Raw genomic sequence first — 27,171 nt, forward strand, 5'->3', positions numbered from 1 at the left:
CTGCTCCAGCTCCGCTGTGTTATCACGTCTCTGTGACATTTCTCCTGTCATTGACCATTGGTCAGGACCAGGTGCGGTCCCTGCTCCAGCTCAGCTGTGTTATCACGTCTCTGTGACATTTCTCCTGTCATTGACCATTGGTCGGCACCAGGTGCGGTCACTGCTCCACCTCCGCTGTGTTATCACGTCTCTGTGACATTTCTCCTGTCGTTGACCATTGGTGGGGACCAGGTGCAGTCACTGCTCCAGCTCCGCTGTGTTATCACGTCTCTGTGACATTTCTCCTGTCGTTGACCATTGGTCGGCACCAGGTGCGGTCACTTCTCCAGCTCCAGCGTTATCATGTCTCTGTGACGTTTCTCCTGTCGTTGACCATCGGTCAGGACCAGGAGCGGTCACTGCTCCAGCTCCAGTGTTATCACGTCTCTGTGACATTTCTCCTGTCGTTGACCATTGGTCAGGACCAGGTGCGGTCACTGCTGCAGCTCCGCTGTGTTATCACGTCTCTGTGACATTTCTCCTGTCGTTGACCATTGGCCGGGACCAGGTGCGGTCACTGCTCCATCTCCGCTGTGTTATCACGTCTCTGTGACATTTCTCCTGTCGTTGACCATTGGTCGGCACCAGGTGCGGTCACTGCTCCATCTCCGCTGTGTTATCACGTCTCTGTGACATTTCTCCTGTCGTTGACCATTGGTCGGGACCAGGTGCGGTCACTGCTCCAGCTCCGCTGTGTTATCACGTCTCTGTGACATTTCTCCTGTCGTTGACCATTGGTGGGGACCAAGTGCAGTCACTGCTCCATCTCCGCTGTGTTATCACGTCTCTGTGACATTTCTCCTGTCGTTGACCATCGGTCGGCACCAGGTGCGGTCACTTCTCCAGCTCCAGCGTTATCATGTCTCTGTGACGCTTCTCCTGTCATTGACCATCGGTCAGGACCAGGTGCGGTCACTGCTCCAGCTCAGCTGTGTTATCACGTCTCTGTGACATTTCTCCTGTCATTGACCATTGGTCGGGACCAGGTGCGGTCACTGCTCCAGCTCCGCTGTGTTATCACGTCTCTGTGACGTTTCTCCTGTCGTTGACCATCGCTCAGGACCAGGTGCGGTCACTGCTCCAGCTCCGCTGTGTTATCACGTCTCTGTGACATTTCTCCTGTCGCTGACCATTGGTCGGCACCAGGTGCGGTCACTGCTCCAGCTCCGCTGTGTTATCACGTCTCTGTGACATTTCTCCTGTCGTTGACCATTGGTCAGGACCAGGTGCGGTCACTGCTCCAGCTCAGCTGTGTTATCACGTCTCTGTGACATTTCTCCTGTCATTGACCATTGGTCGGCACCAGGTGCAGTCACTGCTCCAGCTCCGCTGTGTTATCACGTCTCTGTGACATTTCTCCTGTCGTTGACCATTGGTGGGGACCAGGTGCGGTCACTGCTCCATCTCCGCTGTGTTATCACGTCTCTGTGACATTTCTACTGTCGTTAACCATTGGTCGGGACCAGGTGCGGTCACTGCTCCAGCTCCGCTATGTTATCACGTCTCTATGACGTTTCTCCTGTCGTTGACCATCGGTCGGCACCAGGTGCAGTCACTTCTCCAGCTCCAGCGTTATCATGTCTCTGTGACGTTTCTCCTGTCGTTGACCATCGGTCAGGACCAGGTGCGGTCACTGCTCCATCTCCGCTGTGTTATCACGTCTCTGTGACATTTCTCCTGTCGGTGACCATAGGTCGGCACCAGGTGCGGTCACTGCTCCAGCTCAGCTGTGTTATCACGTCTCTGTGACATTTCTCCTGTCGTTGACCATTGGTGGGGACCAGGTGCGGTCACTGCTCCAGCTCAGCTGTGTTATCACGTCTCTGTGACATTTCTCCTGTCGTTGACCATTGGTGGGGACCAGGTGCGGTCACTGCTCCAGCTCAGCTGTGTTATCACGTCTCTGTGACATTTCTCCTGTCGTTGACCATTGGTGGGGACCAGGTGCGGTCACTGCTCTAGCTCCGCTGTGTTATCACGTCTCTGTGACATTTCTCCTGTCGTTGACCATTGGTCAGGACCAGGTGCTGTCACTGCTCCAGCTCCGCTGTGTTATCACGTCTCTGTGACATTTCTCCTGTCGTTGACCATTCGTCGGCACCAGGTGCGGTCACTGCTCCAGCTCAGCTGTGTTATCACGTCTCTGTGACATTTCTCCTGTCGGTGACCATAGGTCGGCACCAGGTGCGGTCACTGCTCCAGCTCAGCTGTGTTATCACGTCTCTGTGACATTTCTCCTGTCGTTGACCATTGGTGGGGACCAAGTGCAGTCACTGCTCCAGCTCCGCTGTGTTATCACGTCTCTGTGACATTTCTCCTGTCGTTGACCATCGGTCGGCACCAGGTGCGGTCACTGCTCCAGCTCCGCTGTGTTATCATGTCTCTGTGACGTTTCTCCTGTCATTGACCATCGGTCAGGACCAGGTGCGGTCACTGCTCCAGCTCAGCTGTGTTATCACGTCTCTGTGACATTTCTCCTGTCATTGACCATTGGTCGGGACCAGGTGCGGTCACTGCTCCAGCTCCGCTGTGTTATCACGTCTCTGTGACATTTCTCCTGTCGTTGACCATTGGTCAGGACCAGGTGCGGTCACTGCTCCAGCTCAGCTGTGTTATCACGTCTCTGTGACATTTCTACTGTTGTTGACCAATGGTGGGGACCAGGTGCGGTCACTGCTCCAGCTCCGCTGTGTAATCACATCTCTGTGACATTTCTCCTGTCGTTGACCATCGCTCAGGACCAGGTGCGGTCACTGCTCCAGCTCAGCTGTGTTATCACGTCTCTGTGACATTTCTCCTGTCATTGACCATTGGTCGGCACCAGGTGCAGTCACTGCTCCAGCTCCGCTGTGTTATCACGTCTCTGTGACATTTCTCCTGTCGTTGACCATTGGTGGGGACCAGGTGCGGTCACTGCTCCAGCTCCGCTGTGTTATCACGTCTCTGTGACATTTCTACTGTCGTTGACCATTGGTGGGGACCAGGTGCGGTCACTGCTCCAGCTTCGCTGTGTAATCACATCTCTGTGACATTTCTACTGTCGTTAACCATTGGTCGGGACCAGGTGCAGTCTCTGCTCCAGCTCCGCTGTGTTATCACGTCTCTGTGACATTTCTCCTGTCATTGACCATTGGTCGGGACCAGGTGCGGTCACTGCTCCAGCTTCGCTGTGTAATCACATCTCTGTGACATTTCTACTGTCGTTAACCATTGGTCGGCACCAGGTGCAGTCTCTGCTCCAGCTCCGCTGTGTTATCACGTCTCTGTGACATTTCTCCTGTCATTGACCATTGGTCGGGACCAGGTGCGGTCACTGCTCCAGCTCCGCTATGTTATCACGTCTCTATGACGTTTCTCCTGTCGTTGACCATCGGTCGGCACCAGGTGCAGTCACTTCTCCAGCTCCAGCGTTATCATGTCTCTGTGACGTTTCTCCTGTCGTTGACCATCGGTCAGGACCAGGTGCAGTTACTGCTCCATCTCCGCTGTGTTATCACGTCTCTGTGACATTTCTCCTGTCGGTGACCATAGGTCGGCACCAGGTGCGGTCACTGCTCCATCTCCGCTGTGTTATCACGTCTCTGTGACATTTCTCCTGTCGTTGACCATTGGTGGGGACCAGGTGCGGTCACTGCTCCAGCTCCGCTGTGTTATCACGTCTCTGTGACATTTCTACTGTCGTTGACCATTGGTGGGGACCAGGTGCGGTCACTGCTCCATCTCCGCTGTGTTATCACGTCTCTGTGACATTTCTACTGTCGTTAACCATTGGTCTGGACCAGGTGCGGTCACTGCTCCAGCTTCGCTGTGTAATCACATCTCTGTGACATTTCTACTGTCGTTAACCATTGGTCGGGACCAGGTGCGGTCACTGCTCCAGCTCCGCTATGTTATCACGTCTCTATGACGTTTCTCCTGTCGTTGACCATCGGTCGGCACCAGGTGCAGTCACTTCTCCAGCTCCAGCGTTATCATGTCTCTGTGACGTTTCTCCTGTCGTTGACCATCGGTCAGGACCAGGTGCAGTTACTGCTCCATCTCCGCTGTGTTATCACGTCTCTGTGACATTTCTCCTGTCGGTGACCATAGGTCGGCACCAGGTGCGGTCACTGCTCCAGCTCAGCTGTGTTATCACGTCTCTGTGACATTTCTCCTGTCGTTGACCATTGGTGGGGACCAGGTGTGGTCACTGCTCTAGCTCCGCTGTGTTATCACGTCTCTGTGACATTTCTCCTGTCGGTGACCATAGGTCGTCACCAGGTGCGGTCACTGCTCCAGCTTCGCTGTGTTATCACGTCTCTGTGACATTTCTCCTGTCGTTGACCATTGGTGGGGACCAGGTGCGGTCACTGCTCCAGCTCCGCTGTGTTATCACGTCTCTGTGACGTTTCTCCTGTCGTTGACCATCGGTCGGCACCAGGTGCGGTCACTTCTCCAGCTCCAGCTTTATCATGTCTCTGTGACCTTTCTCCTGTCATTGACCATTTGTCAGGACCAGGTGCGGTCACTGCTCCAGCTCAGCTGTGTTATCACGTCTCTGTGACATTTCTCCTGTCATTGACCATTGGTCGGGACCAGGTGCGGTTACTGCTCCAGTGTCACAGATGTGTCAGATGTAACAGACAGTTGCTCTGCATCTGGCTGCAGAAGGTCACTGCGTTTGGCATTGCAGACACCTTCTTTATCATTCTCACTTTTGGACCCAGCCGCAACCTTCCTCCTGCTCTGATTGACACACCCTGGTCTGGGTGTTGATAAACTTTCAGTCTGCTTCAGGGAGTCGCCAGTGATATTCTCATTTTCCCTTGTGAAGGCTTGGAGCTATAGCAGTTGGCTAGCTTCCTCTCTGGTGCCTTTGGAGGACGTTTGGTGTTATCTCTATAGTGTCTGCTCAAGCTAAGTTTTCCCCCCTTTGTTTGCCTTCCTTGTTGTCTTTAGTTTATAGTGGGGACTGACCAGTGCTCACCACCCCCCTCCCTAACTTCGTCCTTACTCCTCTGGAGGTGAGGAGCAACGAGTGGGAATTGTGATCTCATTGCTGCAAGGAGATCCTCAATCCTGGGCTTTCTGCTTGCCGCAGGGTTTGGTTTGTCTCCAATCTGTGGAGGGTTTATTCAGGGATCTAGCCCTCATTTATGATGATCCTGACCTAATCTCCTTGGCTGAGTCCAGGTTGCGTCACCTTCATCACGGTAATCAGTCAGTGGAGACATACGGCTCCGAATTCAGCAGATGAGCAACTGATACAAAATGGAATTACTCAGCTCTTAGAAGTCAATTTTGTCAGGGCCTTACTGAAAGTTGACAGATACTTTGGCGGCATATTAAATCCCAGAGTCCTTGGAGGCTGCCATGTCATTGGCCATACGTATTGATAGATTGATAGACGCCTTCGGGATAGGTGGGTGAGACCATCTTCTCTGGAGCCTTCTTTTCGGGGTAATGCTCCTTTGCCGGGGGGGGCTGGTCTGGCAGTGAACCAGTATGGAGGGAGGTGGAAGAACCCATGCAGTTAGGGGGTGCCTCAACATCATACATTTCCCCGAAGATCCGCAAAAAGAAAGGCGTGTGTTTTTTTTGTAGAAAAAAGGGACATTTATTGGGGCCTGTCCTTCGATTCCTAAGCAAAAGGAAACTTGATTAAGTTGAGTTGGATAAGCAAGGGGTGCATTTATCATCAACCTGCAGTTCCCGGTTTGTCCTGACAGCAGAAGTGGTGCTAGAGAGCAAAACCGAGAAAATTTCTGTGTTTGTTAACAGTGGAGCCGGAGTCAGCATGGTTGATGCTGAGTTTGTGAGGGCTCATGGTCTTGCTTGCTGTACTTTAGCTGAGCCCATTCCCATCTTCGCCATTGACTCAGCGCCACATGCACAGAGAGCTCTGACTCAGATTGTACATGGTGTAAAACTGAGGGTGAGGTTGGTCCATTGTGAGATTATTCCTTGCTATGTCCTGGAGGATCTTCCCACCCCAATTGTTTTGGGTCTACCCTGGTTGGTGAAACAAAATCCATTGGTATATTGGCAATCCAGAGAGATCATTGAATGGGGAGATCATTGAATGGGGAGATTACTGCCATGAGAACTGTTTAAACATTTCCCTTTCTACAGTCTCTACAGAGACCTTACCTGCTTTTCTGTCTGGTTTTGAGGATGTTTTTTCTGAGAGGGGTGTCAGGACTTTCCTCCTCATCGTGCATATGACTGTCCTATTAACCTGACCCCAGAGCTAAACTACCGAAGTCCAGACTGTATAATCTTTCTGGCCCTGAGAGACAAGCCATGAAGGATTTCATTGCGGAAAGTCTGGAGAAGGAACATATCAGACCCTCATCTTCTCCCGTGGCGGCAGGGTTCTTCTTTGTGAAGAATAAAGATGGCGGCCTACGTCCCTGTTTAGATTTACGGGAATTAAATCAAATTACCATCCGTGATCCATACCCTCTTCCTTTGATTCCTGATTTGTTCAGGTTGTGGGAGCTAAGGTATTCTCCAAGTTGGATTTAAGGGGAGCCTACAATCTGGTTAGAATCAGAGAAGAGGATGAATGGAAGACGGCGTTCAATACCCCGGAAGGACATTTCGAGAGTCTGGTTATGCCTTTCCGTCTGACCAATGCACCTGCGGTATTCCAGCATTTCATACATGATATTTTCCATCATTTGGTGGGGAGGTTTGTGGTGGTCTATCTGGATGATATTTTGGTTTATTCACCTGATCTTGAGACTCATCGGGGTATGTTAAGCAGGTGCTCCAGATATTAAGGGATAACAAACTCTATGCCAAACTAGAAAAGTGTGCTTTCGCTGTCCCTGAGGTACAGTTTTTGGGTTACTTGTTGTCATCTTCGGGTTTTCGGATGGATCTAGAGAAGATCCGTGCAGTCCTTGATTAGGAACGTCCAGACAACCTGAAGGCTCTACAACGTTTTCTGGGCTTTACTAATTTTTACCGGAAATTCATCCAAAATTACTCTGTTGTAGTGAACCCCCTCACTGACATGACTAAGAAGGGGTCTGATTTTTCCAAATGGTCGGATTCTTCCCTCCAGGCTTTTTCTTCCTTATAGAATTATTTTGCCGCTGCTCCTATACTCAGTCACCCCGATGTTTCCCAACCCTTTATTGTGGAGGCTGATGCTTCGGATGTCGGGGTTGGGGCTGTGTTGTCTCAGGGTTCGTCCCCTGGTAAATAGCGGCCATGCGCTTTCTTTTCTAAGAAATTATCTTTTGGCAATTAAATTGGCGTTCGAAGAATGGTGACACTGGTTGGAGGGGGCTGTCCATCCTATTACTGTTGTCACTGACCATAGGAACCTGTCATATCTCCAGTCAGCTAAACGTCTCAACCCTAGGCGAGCCAGATGGTCCCTGTTTTTTACTAGGTTCAATTTTCTTGTCACTCTCCGTCCAGGGGTCAAAAATGTCAAGGCTGATGCTTTATCCCGGAGCTTCCCTGGTGGTGGTGACCATGAAAACCCTTCCCCGATATTACAGAAAGGGGTACTCATTTCGGCATTGTACCCTGAACTGGAGGGCGAGGTGTTGGAGGCTCAGGGGGACGCCCCGGCCTCCTGCCCATCAGGAAGGTTATTTGTACCATCTAATCTGCGCCACAAAGTAATTAAGGAACATCACAACTCTGTGCTTGCTGGTCATCTAGGTGGTAAGGCAACTGCAGACCTCCTTTCCCATCCTTTTTGGTGGCCGGGATTGCATCAGGATGTGGTTGAACACGTATCTGCTTGTAGTACTTGCGCGTTCTAAGGTTTCGCATACCTGTCCATCTGCTACTCTCCTTCCACTACCTATCCCTAGTAGGCCATGGACACACTTGTCCATGGGTTTTATTACTGACCTACCAGTTTCTGCAGGCAAAACTGTGGTTCTGGTGGTAGTAGATAGGTTCAGTATAATGGTTCACTTCGTCGCATTACCGGCACTTCCGAATGCCAAGACTCTTGCTCAGGTGTTCATAAATGAGATTGTGAAGCTTCACGGGGTTCCCTCCGATGTGGTGTCGGATCGGGGGACCCAGTTTGTTTCTAAGTTCTGGAAAGCGTTCTGTTCTCGACTGGGGGTGCAGCTGTCCTTTTCCTCTGCCTTTCATCCTCAGTCGAATGGCTAAACCGAGCTCTTTAATCAGAATTTGGAGACCTACCTCAGTTGTTTTGTCTCCGAAAATTAGGAGGATTGGGCATCCTATTTACCACTCGCAGAATTTGCCATTAATAATCATCGTCGAGAATCTACTGGCAGGTCACCGTTCTTTGCTGCATACGGTTATCACCCACAGTTTGGTATAAATGTATGGCTGACAGGAGACGCTTGCCAGGTCCGGACCTGAATGTGAATGACTTTGTGTGGTTGTCTACCAGGAATATCAAGTTGAAGGTTCCTTCTTGGAAGCTGGGACCTAGGTTTATTGGTCCCTATAAAATAGCCGCCGTCATTAACCCAGCAGCGTTTTGTCTTGAGCTGCCTCAGGCTCATAAGGTCCACAACGTCTTTCAAAGGTCTCTGCTCAAGAAATATGTCGAACCTCTTGAGCCCTCACCCCTACCACCAACCCCAATAATGGTTGATGGTAATCTGGAGTTTCATATTTCGAGGATTGTAGATTCTCGTCTCCAACGTCGTTCCCTACAATACCTGGTGCACTGGAAGGGTTATGGTCCAGAGGAAAGGATGTGGGTTTCAGCATCAGAGGTGAATGCCCCCAGGCTGGTTCGTTCATTCCACACCTCTTATCCTGACAAACCTGGTCCTGAGTGTCCGGAGGCCACTCGTAGAAGGACAGTCACTCTGCATCTGGCTGAAGAAGGTCACTGCGTTTGGCATTGCAGATGCCTTCTTAATCCTTCTCACTTTTGGACCCAACAGCAACCTCCCTCCTGCTCTGATTGACACACCCTGGTCTGGGTGCTTATAAACTCTCAGTCTGCTTCAGGGAGTCGCCGGTGATATTATCATTTTACCTTGTGAAGGCTTGGAGCTACAGCAGTCGGCTAGCTTCCTCTCTGGTGCCCTTGGAGGACGTTTGGTGTTATCTCTCTGCTGTCTGCTCAAGCTAAGTTTTCCCCCCTTTGTTTGTCTCCCTTGTTTTCTTTAGTTTACAGTGGGGACTGACCAGTGCTCATCCCCTCCCCCTCCCTATCAGGGGCCTAGCTCTAGGGATATACAGGGCTTAGGTTTCCTACTCCAGCTCCAGTGTTATCACGTCTCTGTGACGTTTCTCCTGTCGTTGACCATCGGTGGGGACCAGGTGCGGTCACTTCTCCAGCTCCAGTGTTATCACGTCTCTGTGACGTTTCTCCTGTCGTTGACCATCGGTGGGGACCAGGTGCGGTCACTTCTCCAGCTCCAGTGTTATCACGTCTCTGTGACATTTCTCCTGTCGGTGACCATAGGTCGTCACCAGGTGCGGTCACTGCTCCAGCTCCGCTGTGTTATCACGTCTCTGTGACATTTCTCTTGTCGTTGACCATCAGTCAAGACCAGGTGCGGTCACTGCTCCAGCTCCAGTGTTATCACGTCTCTGTGACGTTTCTCCTGTCGTTGACCATCGGTCGGCACCAGGTGCGGTCACTTCTCCAGCTCCAGTGTTATCACATCTCTGTGACGTTTCTCCTGTCGTTGACCATCAGTCAGGACCAGGTGTGGTCACTGCTCCAGCTCCGCTGTGTTATCACGTCTCTGTGATGTTTCTCCTGTCGTTGACCATCGGTCAGGAGCAGGTATCGCCTGGTGTCTTCTGCTCCGCACTGGAGCCTCCACCTAATGCTGTTAATCCGCATCTAATCCCTTTAGAAGGGAATTGTCAGGCAAAATGTATTTTTGTCCTAGTTTAAAAAATGAGAGATGTCTAAAATCTCCACCCCCTGCTCATTTGGAAGAAGCTACATAGTACTCACTCGTACTTCCCCCAAAACCAGGAATTTTTATGAGCGCCATAAAGTCTCAGCCCAGAGCAAGCCTTCTGGTAATCTGGAAATTCCCTCCAAAAATCCTATTGTCTATCTGTACAAACGTTTAATGTCGATTTTAATAATGCACATGACGGTCACAAACACAGGGACCACATTTTTGAGATGTTCACCTTTTTCCAATTGTGATGGTGTGGTTTTCGTGGCTGGGAGACCACCGGAAGCCCGGGAAATGGGTTCTGAGCTTCTGAGCGTCATAGAGATATCATATTTGATATCCATCCTCATGAATAGTGATGACGGCAAACATGATGTCTCCATCTTGGATGTTGGACTCTGAAGGATTTTTATGTCTTCTGCAGCTGGGTGGGTTCACAAAACCAAGCTCCCGTGTGAGGTAAACAACAGGGGTGTCTCCCAATGTTTTGGCCCCTTACTAAAAACCAGAACGGCCATTTTTAAGTCATTCTTGCCAGGGACGTCAGACGCATGCACACCTCGCTGCATGGAAGAATCACATTTAATTTCCGGGGAGCCGTCCCCCCCACAGAATCTGAGACCATCACCTTGTGAAGCAGGTTTTGCTATTACTTATCCCTTTTATTTTAATAACTGTTTTGTGCATATATGTAAATTGTCTCCTTTATAATATCTTGTATATCTTTTGTAAACACTGCCCACTTTTGGGAGTAAATCATTATTATTTACCAGTTTCTTTCTTCTTGTCCTATGTCGAGCAAACACGTTCCTCACCCGCTAATTCACGTAACCTAACGGGTACCCGATCCACCTGTTAAGCGATCGGTGGTGGCAGTATACCAGTATTTATGTGATATTGTGGTTTGAGGGTGGCTGGTCGGAGGTATATATACGTTCCTGGAAGGAACTGGTGGTATATATACGTCCTGTCACATCACGTGCCGCAATAGTCGACATAAATTAGAGCAGCTGCACCCGTGCTTATCCTCTGTCAATACCGTGTTTGACCAGCAGGATAAGGGGGCGCCAGAGGGCTGCAAGGTCTGACCAAGTGTCTTCCCTGACAGGAATATTGCCAGTAAATGGTCACACGATGATTGGGGGCGCTCTATGACTGTCACTTTATAGAATAGCGGGCATTATTGTGCACAACTTCAACAGCAAAAAAAAATAGGGGGTTGTGAACAAACAGTCGAATTCTGTCTCTTATGTGAGACTGCGGAGCGGAGTTCATAAAGCGACAGGTCCATCTGTGCTTATAGCGGCATCTTGTGGTCATTGTGTGCATTGCAGGAAAACATGTCGCCTGCCTCATTACATTCAACTGAGGATGTTAGAGCCTTCGACCGATCAATATAATGAAATAATGGACCAATCAGAGGAGCAGCTTGGATCACAAGGTCTCTACAATACCGAGCAGTGTATGGCGGTATTATACGCAAACACTCCTGTATGTAATGCCGAGCGATGCATGGCGGTATTATACGCACACTCTCCTGTATGTAATGCCGAGCGTTGTATGGCGGTATTATACGCACACTCTCCTGTATGTAATGCCGAGCAATGCATGGCGGTATTATACGCACACTCTCCTGTATGTAATGCCGAGCGTTGTATGGCGGTATTATACGCACACTCTCCTGTATGTAATGCCGAGCGATGCATGGCGGTATTATACGCACACTCTCCTGTATGTAATGCCGAGCGATGCATGGCGGTATTATACGCACACTCTCCTGTATGTAATGCCGAGCGTTGTATGGCGGTATTATACGCACACTCTCCTGTATGTAATGCCGAGCAATGCATGGCGGTATTATACGCACACTCTCCTGTATGTAATGCCGAGCGTTGTATGGTGGTATTATACGCACACTCTCCTGTATGTAATGCCGAGCGTTGTATGGCGGTATTATACGCACACTCTCCTGTATGTAATGCCGAGCGATGCATGGCGGTATTATACGCACACTCTCCTGTATGTAATGCCGAGCGTTGTATGGCGGTATTATACGCACACTCTCCTGTATGTAATGCCGAGCGATGCATGGCGGTATTATACGCACACTCTCCTGTATGTAATGCCGAGCGATGCATGGCGGTATTATACGCACACTCTCCTGTATGTAATGCCGAGCGTTGTATGGTGGTATTATACGCACACTCTCCTGTATGTAATGCCGAGCGTTGTATGGCGGTATTATACGCACACTCTCCTGTATGTAATGCCGAGCGATGCATGGCGGTATTATACGCACACTCTCCTGTATGTAATGCCGAGCGTTGTATGGCGGTATTATACGCACACTCTCCTGTATGTAATGCCGAGCGTTGTATGGCGGTATTATACGCACACTCTCCTGTATGCAATGCCGAGTGCTGCATGGCGGCATTATACGCACCCTCTCCTATATGTAATGCCGAGCGTTGTATGGCGGTATTATACGCACACTCTCCTGTATGTAATGCCGAGCGTTGTATGGCGGTATTATACGCACACTCTCCTGTATGTAATGCCGAGCGATGCATGGCGGCATTATACGCACACTCTCCTGTATGTAATGCCGAGCGATGCATGGCGGTATTATACGCAAACACTCCTGTATGTAATGCCGAGCGATGCATGGCGGTATTATACGCACACTCTCCTGTATGTAATGCCGAGCGTTGTATGGCGGTATTATACGCACACTCTCCTGTATGTAATGCCGAGCGTTGTATGGCGGTATTATACGCACACTCTCCTGTATGTAATGCCGAGCGATGCATGGCGGTATTATACGCACACTCTCCTGTATGTAATGCCGAGCGATGCATGGCGGTATTATACGCACACTCTCCTGTATGTAATGCCGAGCGATGCATGGCGGTATTATACGCACACTCTCCTGTATGTAATGCCGAGCGTTGTATGGCGGTATTATACGCACACTCTCCTGTATGTAATGCCGAGCGATGCATGGCGGTATTATACGCACACTCTCCTGTATGTAATGCCGAGCGTTGTATGGCGGTATTATACGCACACTCTCCTGTATGTAATGCCGAGCGATGCATGGCGGTATTATACGCACACTCTCCTGTATGTAATGCCGAGCGTTGTATGGCGGTATTATACGCACACTCTCCTGTATGTAATGCCGAGCGTTGTATGGCGGTATTATACGCACACTCTCCTGTATGTAATGCCGAGCGTTGTATGGCGGTATTATACGCACACTCTCCTGTATGCAATGCCGAGTGCTGCATGGCGGCATTATACGCACCCTCTCCTATATGTAATGCCGAGCGTTGTATGGTGGTATTATATGCACACTCTCCTGTATGTAATGCCGAGCGATGCATGGCGGTATTATACGCACACTCTCCTGTATGTAATGCCGAGCGATGCATGGCGGTATTATACGCACACACTCCTGTACGTAATGCTGAGCAATGCATGGCGGTATTATACGCACACTCTCCTGTACGTAATGCCGAGCAATGCATGGCGGTATTATACGCACACTCTCCTGTATGTAATGCCGAGCGATGCATGGCGGTATTATACGCACACTCTCCTGTATGTAATGCCGAGCGTTGTATGGCGGTATTATACGCACTCTCCTGTATGTAATGCCGAGCGATGCATGGCGGTATTATACGCACACTCTCCTGTATGTAATGCCGAGCGTTGTATGGCGGTATTATACGCACACTCTCCTGTATGTAATGCCGAGCGTTGTATGGCGGTATTATACGCACACTCTCCTGTATGTAATGCCGAGCGTTGTATGGCGGTATTATACGCACACTCTCCTGTATGCAATGCCGAGTGCTGCATGGCGGCATTATACGCACCCTCTCCTATATGTAATGCCGAGCGTTGTATGGTGGTATTATACGCACACTCTCCTGTATGTAATGCCGAGCGTTGTATGGTGGTATTATACGCACACTCTCCTGTATGTAATGCCGAGCGTTGTATGGCGGTATTATACGCACACTCTCCTGTATGTAATGCCGAGCGCTGCATGGCGGTATTATACGCACACTCTCCTGTATGTAATGCCGAGCGATGCATGGCGGTATTATACGCACACTCTCCTGTATGTAATGCCGAGCGATGCATGGCGGTATTATACGCACACTCTCCTGTATGCAATGCCGAGCGTTGTATGGTGGTATTATACGCACACTCTCCTGTATGTAATGCCGAGCGCTGCATGGCGGTATTATACGCACACTCTCCTGTATGTAATGCCGAGCGATGCATGGCGGTATTATACGCACACACTCCTGTACGTAATGCCGAGCAATGCATGGCGGTATTATACGCACACTCTCCTGTATGCAATGCCGAGCGCTGCATGGCGGCATTATACGCACCCTCTCCTGTATATAATGCCGAGCGATGTATGGCGGTATTATACTCACACACTCCTGTATGTAATGCTGAGCGCTGTATGGTGGTATTATACTCACACACTCATGTATGTAATGCTGAGCGCTGCATGGCGGTATTATACTCACACACTCCTGTATGTAATGCTGAGCGCTGTATGGCGGTATTATACTCACACGCTCATGTATGTAATGCTGAGCGTTGTATGGCGGTATTATACTCACACACTCATGTATGTAATGCTGAGCGCTGCATGGCGGTATTATACTCACACACTCATGTATGTAATGCTGAGCGCTGCATGGCGGTATTATACTCACACACTCCTGTATGTAATGCTGAGCGCTGTATGGCGGTATTATACTCACACGCTCATGTATGTAATGCTGAGCGTTGTATGGCGGTATTATACTCACACACTCATGTATGTAATGCTGAGCGCTGCATGGCGGTATTATACTCACACACTCCTGTATGTAATGCTGAGCGCTGTATGGCGGTATTATACTCACACGCTCCTGTATGTAATGTCGAGCGATGCATGGCGATATTATACGCACACGCTCCTGTATGTAATGCCGAGCACTGTATGGCGGTATTATGCACACCGTCTCCTGTATGTAATGCCAAGCAATGTATGGTGGTATTATACGAACACTCTCTTGTATATAATGCCGAGCACTGTATGGCGGTATTATGCACACCGTCTCCTGCATGTAATGCCAAGCAATGTATGGCGGTATTATACGAACACTCTCTTGTATATAATGCTGAGTACTGTATGTATGGCGGTATTATACACATACACTCCTGGATTCCTGGCAGTGACCCGGGCTGATGACCCATAAAGGCGCTGGTCCTGCACTACAGCACATTCTGCAGATGGTGGGCACAGCTGGTACAAGGTGGCGGTGTCTTCCTGGTACCCTGTGTCCCCCCCCATTTGTGTCCAGGTTATTACCTTTGCTGTTCGGGGGACGCGTCCTGGGCTGTGGCGGGCGGCGGAGGTGGGTGACGCTGCAACGAGAGAAAGCAAAGTGTCACATCTCTGCGACATTCCTCCTCTGTCTGTGATGACTTGTAGTGGAGGCCATTGTGTCCTCATGTCTGTGGTCCGAGCTGGAGCGGTCACAACGGATCCGTACAGATCGGAGTCCACAAAGAGGAATGTCAGAAAAATATTAAGACATATTAAGGATCCCCCCCTCCCCTATAGTATTTGTCAAAAGAGAAGAGCTGACACTTTGGCCAGCTGTCCCCATGCAAATTATCCTACACAGGAGAAATAGCTTGTAGCAAATGCTAGCACAAAGGGTGCTACCAAACCCAATTAACACAGGCTTGGGATAAATCTACATCTAGGTGAGAAGGCTGTATTCCCAGGACGTCAAAAGGAATTTAACAGAGGTCTGCAGCTGGGCCGGCGCCGACACAAAATATGGAATAAACTAAAGTTCCATACATGCGATATTAATGGAGCCCATATTTTTAGTGACAGGGTCAGCTAAGGAACAATATGCTTTTTCCCCCGTAGCTGTAAACCCCTCCGGGGAGCTGTAACTCAAAAGTACCAAATAGCAAACCGCAGCTATATCGTGTGTGGTGTCTGGAGAAAGGTAAATTCATAGTAGAAAATATGGTATCACTTTCGTGCTTCTGCGATCAACCAGCGATAAGCTATCGCAGAAGCAAGCTATTTTAATAAAAATGTGAAGGCTGGAGTCCAGCCCACATGATGTCATCCCAGGGGGGGGGGGCAGGTCTCCCCCGTCGGCATAAAAGACCCCACTGAGGATTGTTCAGTATTCATTGCCAGGGGGTATAGATTCTATAAGCAACAGATCCAGTTTGATAACGGTCAAATCAATAAGTGGGGCGCTCTCCCTCCAGCTATACTGAATTGTCTCTGTGGTCTTATAGTAAGTCTCTTCTTTAATCCTTATTATTTTGTGTAACTGCACATGTATTGTATTGTCTCCATTTGTAAAATCTTGTATATTTTTCATAACACTGCCTCCCTTTTGGATTAAACATAAAATGTAATAGTTCTGTTTCTTTTGTCTTGTAATCGTTCCCTCCCCTGAAGCCATATACGCTACAAGAAAGCAGGCGTCCGGCCAGGCCTGTATTATATTTCAAACTCGGTCGGTGGTGGCAGCGAATAATAATAAGTGGGTTATCATGAAGCTGGCAGTGACCGTACTGGGCGTATACACATATTCCATGCGTTGGGATTCAGAGGTGGGTACGCCATACGCTCACTGGGCGCTTGCCGATACCTACGTAGTGCGTAATTGGGGTCGTGTGTGCATGAATCCCTGACGTCTCTGACAAAGAGCAAATCAGGAGGGCAACTCTGATCACTGCCCAGGAAGTCAACCTTCCTGCTGCTGTATGTGCTCCAGAGCTGCGCTTCATACAGTAATCAATGATACGAAGGGGCTGGATAAAGTAATGTACAGCATTGGAGTGCCATCACCCGACCACTCGATCACCTGAACCAATCGATCACAACATCATCTTTCCACTTGATCACAAGATCACCCGATCACCGCAGAAGACATGTGATCAATTATTAAGGATAATGGAGAAGATATCAGAGATTAACAGAATGGATCAATAACCGCCAATAAAATGCGATAGACAGAGAAATCAGAGATAAAATCATAAAGAGCGAGTGACATTAATGAGGAAATCAGCAGCAAAAGATGATTGTGCCGCCGACTGACACCGTGCTGGAGCACTGCGCACATCACTAAGCAGTGGTGCTGCGTACACAGACCATCTGTGCTCTAAAGGAGGAGACCCTGGACTGTGCAACGACTATTGTGGGACAGAGCGATGCAAATCTCCAATCGCAGAACACGGACCCCCGAGCTCACAGCAGAGACCGCCGATTGCAGAACAGGGACCATCGATCACAGAGCAGAAGCCACCGATCGTAGAGCAAGGACCAATGTAATATCGTCCATGTGAAGGTTCCACCATGGCGGAGCACCTCAGTGTACGGAGCCGTTGTGTAAGGGCATGGCGGAGCACCTCAGTGTATGGAGCTGTTGTGTAAGGGCATGGCGGAGCACCTCAGTGTACGGAGCCGTTGTGTAAGGGCATGGCGGAGCACCTCAGTGTATGGAGCCGTTGTGTAAGCGCATGGCGGAGCACCTCAGTGTACGGAGCCGTTGTGTAAGGGCATGGCGGAGCACCTCAGTGTACGGAGCTGTCGTGTAAGGGCATGGCGGAGCACCTCAGTGTATGGAGCCGTTGTGTAAGGGCATGGCGGAGCACCTCAGTGTATGGAGCTGTCGTGTAAGGGCATGGCGGAGCACCTCAGTGTACGGAGCCGTTGTGTAAGGGCATGGCGGAGCACCTCAGTGTACGGAGCTGTTGTGTAAGCGCATGGTGGAGCACCTCAGTGTACGGAGCAGTTGTGTAAGGGCATGGTGGAGCACCTCAGTGTATGGAGCCGTTGTGTAAGGGCATGGTGGAGCACCTCAGTGTACGGAGCCGTTGTGTAAGCGCATGGCGGAGCACCTCAGTGTACGGAGCTGTCGTGTAAGGGCATGGCGGAGCACCTCAGTGTATGGAGCCGTTGTGTAAGGGCATGGCGGAGCACCTCAGTGTATGGAGCTGTCGTGTAAGGGCATGGCGGAGCACCTCAGTGTACGGAGCCGTTGTGTAAGCGCATGGTGGAGCACCTCAGTGTACGGAGCAGTTGTGTAAGGGCATGGTGGAGCACCTCAGTGTACGGAGCTGTTGTGTAAGCGCATGGCGGAGCACCTCAGTGTATGGAGCTGTCGTGTAAGGGCATGGCGGAGCACCTCAGTGTACGGAGCTGTTGTGTAAGCGCATGGTGGAGCACCTCAGTGTACGGAGCAGTTGTGTAAGGGCATGGTGGAGCACCTCAGTGTACGGAGCCGTTGTGTAAGCGCATGGCGGAGCACCTCAGTGTACGGAGCCGTTGTGTAAGGGCATGGCGGAGCACCTCAGTGTACGGAGCTGTCGTGTAAGGGCATGGCGGAGCACCTCAGTGTATGGAGCCGTTGTGTAAGGGCATGGCGGAGCACCTCAGTGTATGGAGCTGTCGTGTAAGGGCATGGCGGAGCACCTCAGTGTACGGAGCCGTTGTGTAAGGGCATGGCGGAGCACCTCAGTGTACGGAGCTGTTGTGTAAGGGCATGGTGGAGCACCTCAGTGTACGGAGCAGTTGTGTAAGGGCATGGTGGAGCACCTCAGTGTACGGAGCCGTTGTGTAAGCGCATGGCGGAGCACCTCAGTGTACGGAGCTGTCGTGTAAGGGCATGGCGGAGCACCTCAGTGTATGGAGCCGTTGTGTAAGGGCATGGCGGAGCACCTCAGTGTATGGAGCTGTCGTGTAAGGGCATGGCGGAGCACCTCAGTGTACGGAGCCGTTGTGTAAGGGCATGGCGGAGCACCTCAGTGTACGGAGCTGTTGTGTAAGCGCATGGTGGAGCACCTCAGTGTACGGAGCAGTTGTGTAAGGGCATGGTGGAGCACCTCAGTGTACGGAGCCGTTGTGTAAGCGCATGGCGGAGCACCTCAGTGTACGGAGCCGTTGTGTAAGGGCATGGCGGAGCACCTCAGTGTACGGAGCTGTCGTGTAAGGGCATGGCGGAGCACCTCAGTGTATGGAGCCGTTGTGTAAGGGCATGGCGGAGCACCTCAGTGTATGGAGCTGTCGTGTAAGGGCATGGCGGAGCACCTCAGTGTACGGAGCCGTTGTGTAAGGGCATGGCGGAGCACCTCAGTGTACGGAGCTGTTGTGTAAGCGCATGGTGGAGCACCTCAGTGTACGGAGCCGTTGTGTAAGCGCATGGTGGAGCACCTCAGTGTACGGAGCCGTTGTGTAAGGGCATGGCGGAGCTCCTCAGTGTACGGAGCTGTTGTGTAAGGGCATGGCGGAGCACCTCAGTGTACGGAGCCGTTGTGTAAGGGCATGGTGGAGCACCTCAGTGTACGGAGCCGTCGTGTAAGGGCATGGCGGAGCACCTCAGTGTACGGAGCTGTTGTGTAAGGGCATGGTGGAGCACCTCAGTGTATGGAGCTGTTGTGTAAGGGCATGGCGGAGCTCCTCAGTGTACGGAGCTGTTGTGTAAGGGCATGGCGGAGCTCCTCAGTGTACGGAGCTGTTGTGTAAGGGCATGGCGGAGCACCTCAGTGTATGGAGCAGTTGTGTAAGGGCATGGCGGAGCACCTCAGTGTATGGAGCTGTTGTGTAAGGGCATGGCGGAGCTCCTCAGTGTACGGAGCTGTTGTGTAAGGGCATGGCGGAGCACCTCAGTGTATGGAGCAGTTGTGTAAGGGCATGGCGGAGCACCTCAGTGTATGGAGCCGTTGTGTAAGGGCATGGCGGAGCACCTCAGTGTACGGAGCCGTTGTGTAAGGGCATGGCGGAGCACCTCAGTGTACGGAGCAGTTGTGTAAGGGCATGGAGGAGCACCTCAGTGGACGAGCAGTTGTGTAAGCGCATGGCGGAGCACCTCAGTGTACGGAGCAGTTGTGTAAGGGCATGGCGGAGCACCTCAGTGTATGGAGCCGTTGTGTAAGGGCATGGCGGAGCACCTCAGTGTACGGAGCCGTTGTGTAAGGGCATGGAGGAGCACCTCAGTGGACGAGCAGTTGTGTAAGCGCATGGCGGAGCACCTCAGTGTACGGAGCAGTTGTGTAAGGGCATGGTGGAGCACCTCAGTGTACGGAGCTGTTGTGTAAGGGCATGGCGGAGCACCTCAGTGTATGGAGCCGTTGTGTAAGGGCATGGTGGAGCACCTCAGTGTACGGAGCTGTTGTGTAAGGGCATGGTGGAGCACCTCAGTGTACGGAGCTGTTGTGTAAGGGCATGGTGGAGCTCCTCAGTGTACGGAGCTGTTGTGTAAGGGTATGGCGGAGCACCTCAGTGTACGGAGCCGTTGTGTAAGGGCATGGTGGAGCACCTCAGTGTACGGAGCTGTTGTGTAAGGGTATGGTGGAGCACCTCAGTGTACGGAGCCGTTGTGTAAGGGCATGGCGGAGCACCTCAGTGTACGGAGCCGTTGTGTAAGGGCATGGTGGAGCACCTCAGTGTATGGAGCAGTTGTGTAAGGGCATGGCGGAGCACCTCAGTGTACGGAGCCGTTGTGTAAGGGCATGGTGGAGCACCTCAGTGTATGGAGCCGTTGTGTAAGGGCATGGTGGAGCACCTCAGTGTACGGAGCCGTTGTGTAAGGGCATGGCGGAGCACCTCAGTGTACGGAGCCGTTGTGTAAGGGCATGGCGGAGCACCTCAGTGTACGGAGCCGTTGTGTAAGGGCATGGTGGAGCACCTCAGTGTACGGAGCAGTTGTGTAAGCGCATGGCGGAGCACCTCAGTGTATGGAGCCGTTGTGTAAGGGCATGGCGGAGCACCTCAGTGTACGGAGCCGTTGTGTAAGGGCATGGCGGAGCACCTCAGTGTATGGAGCAGTTGTGTAAGGGCATGGTGGAGCACCTCAGTGTACGGAGCAGTTGTGTAAGCGCATGGTGGAGCACCTCAGTGTACGGAGCAGTTGTGTAAGGGCATGGCGGAGCACCTCAGTGTATGGAGCAGTTGTGTAAGGGCATGGCGGAGCACCTCAGTTTACGGAGCCGTTGTGTAAGCACATGGTGGAGCACCTCAGTGTATGGAGCCGTTGTGTAAGGGCATGGTGGAGCACCTCAGTGTACGGAGCAGTTGTGTAAGCGCATGGCGGAGCACCTCAGTGTATGGAGCCGTTGTGTAAGCACATGGTGGAGCACCTCAGTGTACGGAGCCGTTGTGTAAGGGCATGGTGGAGCACCTCAGTGTACGGAGCAGTTGTGTAAGCGCATGGCGGAGCACCTCAGTGTATGGAGCCGTTGTGTAAGGGCATGGCGGAGCACCTCAGTGTACGGAGCCGTTGTGTAAGGGCATGGCGGAGCACCTCAGTGTATGGAGCAGTTGTGTAAGGGCATGGTGGAGCACCTCAGTGTACGGAGCAGTTGTGTAAGCGCATGGTGGAGCACCTCAGTGTACGGAGCAGTTGTGTAAGGGCATGGCGGAGCACCTCAGTGTATGGAGCAGTTGTGTAAGGGCATGGCGGAGCACCTCAGTGTACGGAGCTGTTGTGTAAGGGCATGGCGGAGCACCTCAGTGTACGGAGCTGTTGTGTAAGCGCATGGTGGAGCACCTCAGTGTATGGAGCCGTTGTGTAAGCGCATGGTGGAGCACCTCAGTGTACGGAGCCGTTGTTTAAGCGCATGGTGGAGCACCTCAGTGTACGGAGCCGTTGTGTAAGCGCATGGTGGAGCACCTCAGTGTATGAAGCCGTTGTGTAAGGGCATGGCGGAGCACCTCAGTGTACGGAGCCGTTGTGTAAGCGCATGGTGGAGCACCTCAGTGTACGGAGCTGTTGTGTAAGGGCATGGCGGAGCACCTCAGTGTATGGAGCAGTTGTGTAAGGGCATGGCGGAGCACCTCACTGTACGGAGCACTTGTGTAAGGGCATGGCGGAGCACCTCAGTGTATGGAGCAGTTGTGTAAGCGCATGGCGGAGCACCTCAGTGTATGAAGCCGTTGTGTAAGGGCATGGCGGAGCACCTCAGTGTACGGAGCCGTTGTGTAAGCGCATGGTGGAGCACCTCAGTGTACGGAGCTGTTGTGTAAGCGCATGGTGGAGCACCTCAGTGTATGAAGCCGTTGTGTAAGGGCATGGCGGAGCACCTCAGTGTACGGAGCCGTTGTGTAAGCGCATGGCGAAGCACCTCAGTGTACGGAGCTGTTGTGTAAGGGCATGGTGGAGCACCTCAGTGTACGGAGCTGTTGTGTAAGCGCATGGTGGAGCACCTCAGTGTACGGAGCGTTGTGTAAGCGCATGGCGGAGCACCTCAGTGTACGGAGCGTTGTGTAAGGTCATGGTGGAGCACCTCAGTGTACGGAGCAGTTGTGTAAGGGCATGGTGGAGCACCTCAGTGTACGGAGCTGTTGTGTAAGCGCATGGTGGAGCACCTCAGTGTACGGAGCGTTGTGTAAGCGCATGGCGGAGCACCTCAGTGTACGGAGCGTTGTGTAAGGGCATGGCGGAGCACCTCAGTGTACGGAGCAGTTGTGTAAGCGCATGGCGGAGCACCTCAGTGTATGGAGCCGTTGTGTGAGGGCATGGTGGAGCTCCTCAGTGTACGGAGTAGTTGTGTAAGGGCATGGCGGAGCACCTCAGTGTATGGAGCAGTTGTATAAGCGCATGGTGGAGCTCCTCAGTGTACGGAGCCGTTGTGTAAGGGCATGGTGGAGCACCTCAGTGTACGGAGCAGTTGTGTAAGCGCATGGTGGAGCACCTCAGTGTATGGAGCGTTGTATAAGCGCATGGTGGAGCACCTCAGTGTATGGAGCTGTTGTGTAAGCGCATGGTGGAGCACCTCAGTGTATGGAGCGTTGTATAAGCGCATGGTGGAGCACCTCAGTGTACGGAGCGTTGTGTAAGCGCATGGTGGAGCACCTCAGTGTACGGAGCGTTGTATAAGCGCATGGTGGAGCACCTCAGTGTACGGAGCAGTTGTGTAAGGGCATTGCGGAGCACCTCAGTGTACGGAGCAGTTGTGTAAGCGCATGGTGGAGCACCTCAGTGTATGGAGCAGTTGTGTAAGCGCATGGTGGAGCACCTCAGTGTATGGAGCAGTTGTGTAAGCGCATGGCGGAGCACCTCAGTGTACGGAGCCGTTGTGTGAGGGCATGGCGGAGCACCTCAGTGTACGGAGCCGTTGTGTAAGGGCATGGCGGAGCACCTCAGTGTACGGAGCAGTTGTGTAAGGGCATGGTGGAGCACCTCAGTGTACGGAGCCGTTGTGTAAGGGCATGGCGGAGCACCTCAGTGTACGGAGTAGTTGTGTAAGCGCATGGTGGAGCACCTCAGTGTACGGAGCAGTTGTGTAAGCGCATGGTGGAGCACCTCAGTGTATGGAGCAGTTGTGTAAGGGCATGGCGGAGCATCTCAGTGTACGGAGCAGTTGTGTAAGGGCATGGTGGAGCACCTCAGTGTATGGAGCAGTTGTGTAAGCGCATGGCGGAGCACCTCAGTGGACGAGCAGTTGTGTAAGCGCATGGCGGAGCACCTCAGTGTATGGAGCCGTTGTGTAAGGGCATGGCGGAGCACCTCAGTGGAAGAGCAGTTGTGTAAGCGCATGGCGGAGCACCTCAGTGTACGGAGCCGTTGTGTAAGCGCATGGTGGAGCACCTCAGTGTACGGAGCCGTTGTGTAAGCGCATGGTGGAGCACCTCAGTGTACGGAGCAGTTGTGTAAGGGCATGGTGGAGCACCTCAGTGTACGGAGCAGTTGTGTAAGGGCATGGTGGAGCACCTCAGTGTACGGAGCCGTTGTGTAAGGGTATGGCGGAGCACCTCAGTGTACGGAGCTGTTGTGTAAGCGCATGGTGGAGCACCTCAGTGGACGGAGCCGTTGTGTAAGCGCATGGTGGAGCACCTCAGTGTATGGAGCCGTTGTGTAAGGGCATGGTGGAGCACCTCAGTGTACGGAGCAGTTGTGTAAGCGCATGGTGGAGCACCTCAGTGTACGGAGCCGTTGTGTAAGGGCATGGTGGCGCACCTCAGTGTACGGAGCAGTTGTGTAAGGGCATGGTGGAGCACCTCAGTGTACGGAGCTGTTGTGTAAGGGCATGGTGGAGCACCTCAGTGTATGGAGCAGTTGTGTAAGGGCATGGCGGAGCATCTCAGTGTACGGAGCAGTTGTGTAAGGGCATGGTGGAGCACCTCAGTGTACGGAGCAGTTGTGTAAGGGCATGGCGGAGCACCTCAGTGGACGAGCAGTTGTGTAAGCGCATGGCGGAGCACCTCAGTGTACGGAGCAGTTGTGTAAGGGCATGGTGGAGCACCTCAGTGTACGGAGCTGTTGTGTAAGGGCATGGTGGAGCACCTCAGTGTATGGAGCCGTTGTGTAAGCGCATGGCGGAGCACCTCAGTGGACGAGCAGTTGTGTAAGCGCATGGCGGAGCACCTCAGTGTACGGAGCCGTTGTGTAAGCGCATGGTGGAGCACCTCAGTGTACGGAGCCGTTGTGTAAGCGCATGGTGGAGCACCTCAGTGTACGGAGCAGTTGTGTAAGGGCATGGCGGAGCACCTCAGTGTACGGAGCAGTTGTGTAAGCGCATGGCGGAGCACCTCAGTGTATGGAGCAGTTGTGTAAGGTCATGGTTTAGCACCTCAGTGTACGGAGCCGTCGTGTAAGGGCATGGCGGAGCACCTCAGTGTACGGAGCTGTTGTGTAAGCGCATGGTGGAGCACCTCAGTGTACGGAGCAGTTGTGTAAGGGCATGGCGGAGCACCTCAGTGTATGGAGCAGTTGTGTAAGGTCATGGTGGAGCACCTCAGTGTACGGAGCCGTTGTGTAAGGGCATGGTGGAGCACCTCAGTGTACGGAGCAGTTGTGTAAGGGCATGGTGGAGCACCTCAGTGTATGGAGCCGTTGTGTAAGGGCATGGTGGAGCACCTCAGTGTACGGAGCAGTTGTGTAAGGGCATGGTGGAGCACCTCAGTGTATGGAGCCGTTGTGTAAGGGCATGGTGGAGCACCTCAGTGTACGGAGCAGTTGTGTAAGCGCATGGTGGAGCTCCTCAGTGTATGGAGCCGTTGTGTAAGGGCATGGCGGAGCACCTCAGTGTACGGAGCAGTTGTGTAAGCGCATGGCGGAGCTCCTCAGTGTACGGAGCTGTTGTGTAAGCGCATGGTGGAGCTCCTCAGTGTACGGAGCTGTTGTGTAAGGGCATGGCGGAGCACCTCAGTGTACGGAGCTGTTGTGTAAGGGCATGGCGGAGCTCCTCAGTGTACGGAGCAGTTGTGTAAGCGCATGGTGGAGCACCTCAGTGTACGGAGCAGTTGTGTAAGGGCATGGTGGAGCACCTCAGTGTACGGAGCTGTTGTGTAAGGGCATGGCGGAGCACCTCAGTGTACGGAGCTGTTGTGTAAGGGTATGGCGGAGCACCTCAGTGTACGGAGCTGTTGTGTAAGCGCATGGCGGAGCACCTCAGTGTACGGAGCAGTTGTGTAAGCGCATGGCGGAGCTCCTCAGTGTACGGAGCCGTTGTGTAAGGGCATGGTGGAGCACCTCAGTGTATGGAGCTGTTGTGTAAGCGCATGGCGGAGCACCTCAGTGTACGGAGCTGTTGTGTAAGGGCATGGCGGAGCACCTCAGTGTACGGAGCTGTTGTGTAAGCGCATGGTGGAGCACCTCAGTGTATGGAGCTGTTGTGTAAGCACATGGTGGAGCACCTCAGTGTACGGAGCTGTTGTGTAAGGGCATGGTGGAGCACCTTAGTGTATGGAGCCGTTGTGTAAGGGCATGGCGGAGCACCTCAGTGTACGGAGCTGTTGTGTAAGGGCATGGCGGAGCACCTCAGTGTACGGAGCAGTTGTGTAAGGGCATGGCGGAGCATCTCAGTGTACGGAGCCGTTGTGTAAGGGCATGGCGGAGCACCTCAGTGTACGGAGCTGTTGTGTAAGGGCATGGCGGAGCACTTCAGTGTACGGAGCAGTTGTGTAAGGGCATGGCGGAGCATCTCAGTGTACGGAGCCGTTGTGTAAGGGCATGGCGGAGCACCTCAGTGTACGGAGCTGTTGTGTAAGGGCATGGCGGAGCACCTCAGTGTACGGAGCCGTTGTGTAAGGGCATGGCGGAGCACCTCAGTGTACGGAGCCGTTGTGTAAGGGCATGGCGGAGCACCTCAGTGTACGGAGCTGTTGTGTAAGCGCATGGCGGAGCACCTCAGTGTACGGAACCGTTGTTTAAGGGCATGGCGGAGCACCTCAGTGTACGGAGCAGTTGTGTAAGGGCATGGCGGAGCACCTCAGTGTATGGAGCCGTTGTGTAAGCGCATGGTGGAGCACCTCAGTGTACGAAGCTGTTGTGTAAGGGCATGGCGGAGCACCTCAGTGTACGGAGCTGTTGTGTAAGGGCATGGCGGAGCACCTCAGTGTACGGAGCAGTTGTGTAAGCGCATGGTGGAGCACCTCAGTGTACGGAGCCGTTGTGTAAGCGCATGGTGGAGCTCCTCAGTGTACGGAGCTGTTGTGTAAGGGCATGGCGGAGCACCTCAGTGTACGGAGCTGTTGTGTAAGCGCATGGTGGAGCACCTCAGTGTACGGAGCCGTTGTGTAAGGGCATGGCGGAGCACCTCAGTGTATGGAGCAGTTGTGTAAGGGCATGGTGGAGCACCTCAGTGTGTGGAGCAGTTGTGTAAGGGCATGGCGGAGCACCTCAGTGTATGGAGCAGTTGTGTAAGGGCATGGTGGAGCACCTCAGTGTATGGAGCAGTTGTGTAAGGGCATGGCGGAGCACCTCAGTGTATGGAGCAGTTGTGTAAGGGCATGGCGGAGCACCTCAGTGTATGGAGCCGTTGTGTAAGGGCATGGTGGAGCATCTCAGTGTATGGAGCAGTTGTGTAAGGGCATGGTGGAGCACCTCAGTGTATGGAGCAGTTGTGTAAGGGCATGGCGGAGCACCTCAGTGTATGGAGCAGTTGTGTAAGGGCATGGCGGAGCACCTCAGTGTATGGAGCCGTTGTGTAAGGGCATGGTGGAGCACCTCAGTGTATGGAGCAGTTGTGTAAGCGCATGGCGGAGCACCTCAGTGTATGGAGCCGTTGTGTAAGCACATGGTGGAGCACCTCAGTGTACGGAGCAGTTGTGTAAGGGCATGGCGGAGCACCTCAGTGTATGGAGCCGTTGTGTAAGCACATGGTGGAGCACCTCAGTGTACGGAGCAGTTGTGTAAGGGCATGGCGGAGCACCTCAGTGTACGGAGCCGTTGTGTAAGGGCATGGTGGAGCACCTCAGTGTACGGAGCAGTTG

Source organism: Phyllobates terribilis, unplaced genomic scaffold, assembly GCF_046119375.1.
Source record: "Phyllobates terribilis strain yellow unplaced genomic scaffold, ASM4611937v1 Scaffold_4__5_contigs__length_816908805, whole genome shotgun sequence".
NCBI classification, from domain to species: domain Eukaryota; kingdom Metazoa; phylum Chordata; class Amphibia; order Anura; family Dendrobatidae; genus Phyllobates; species Phyllobates terribilis.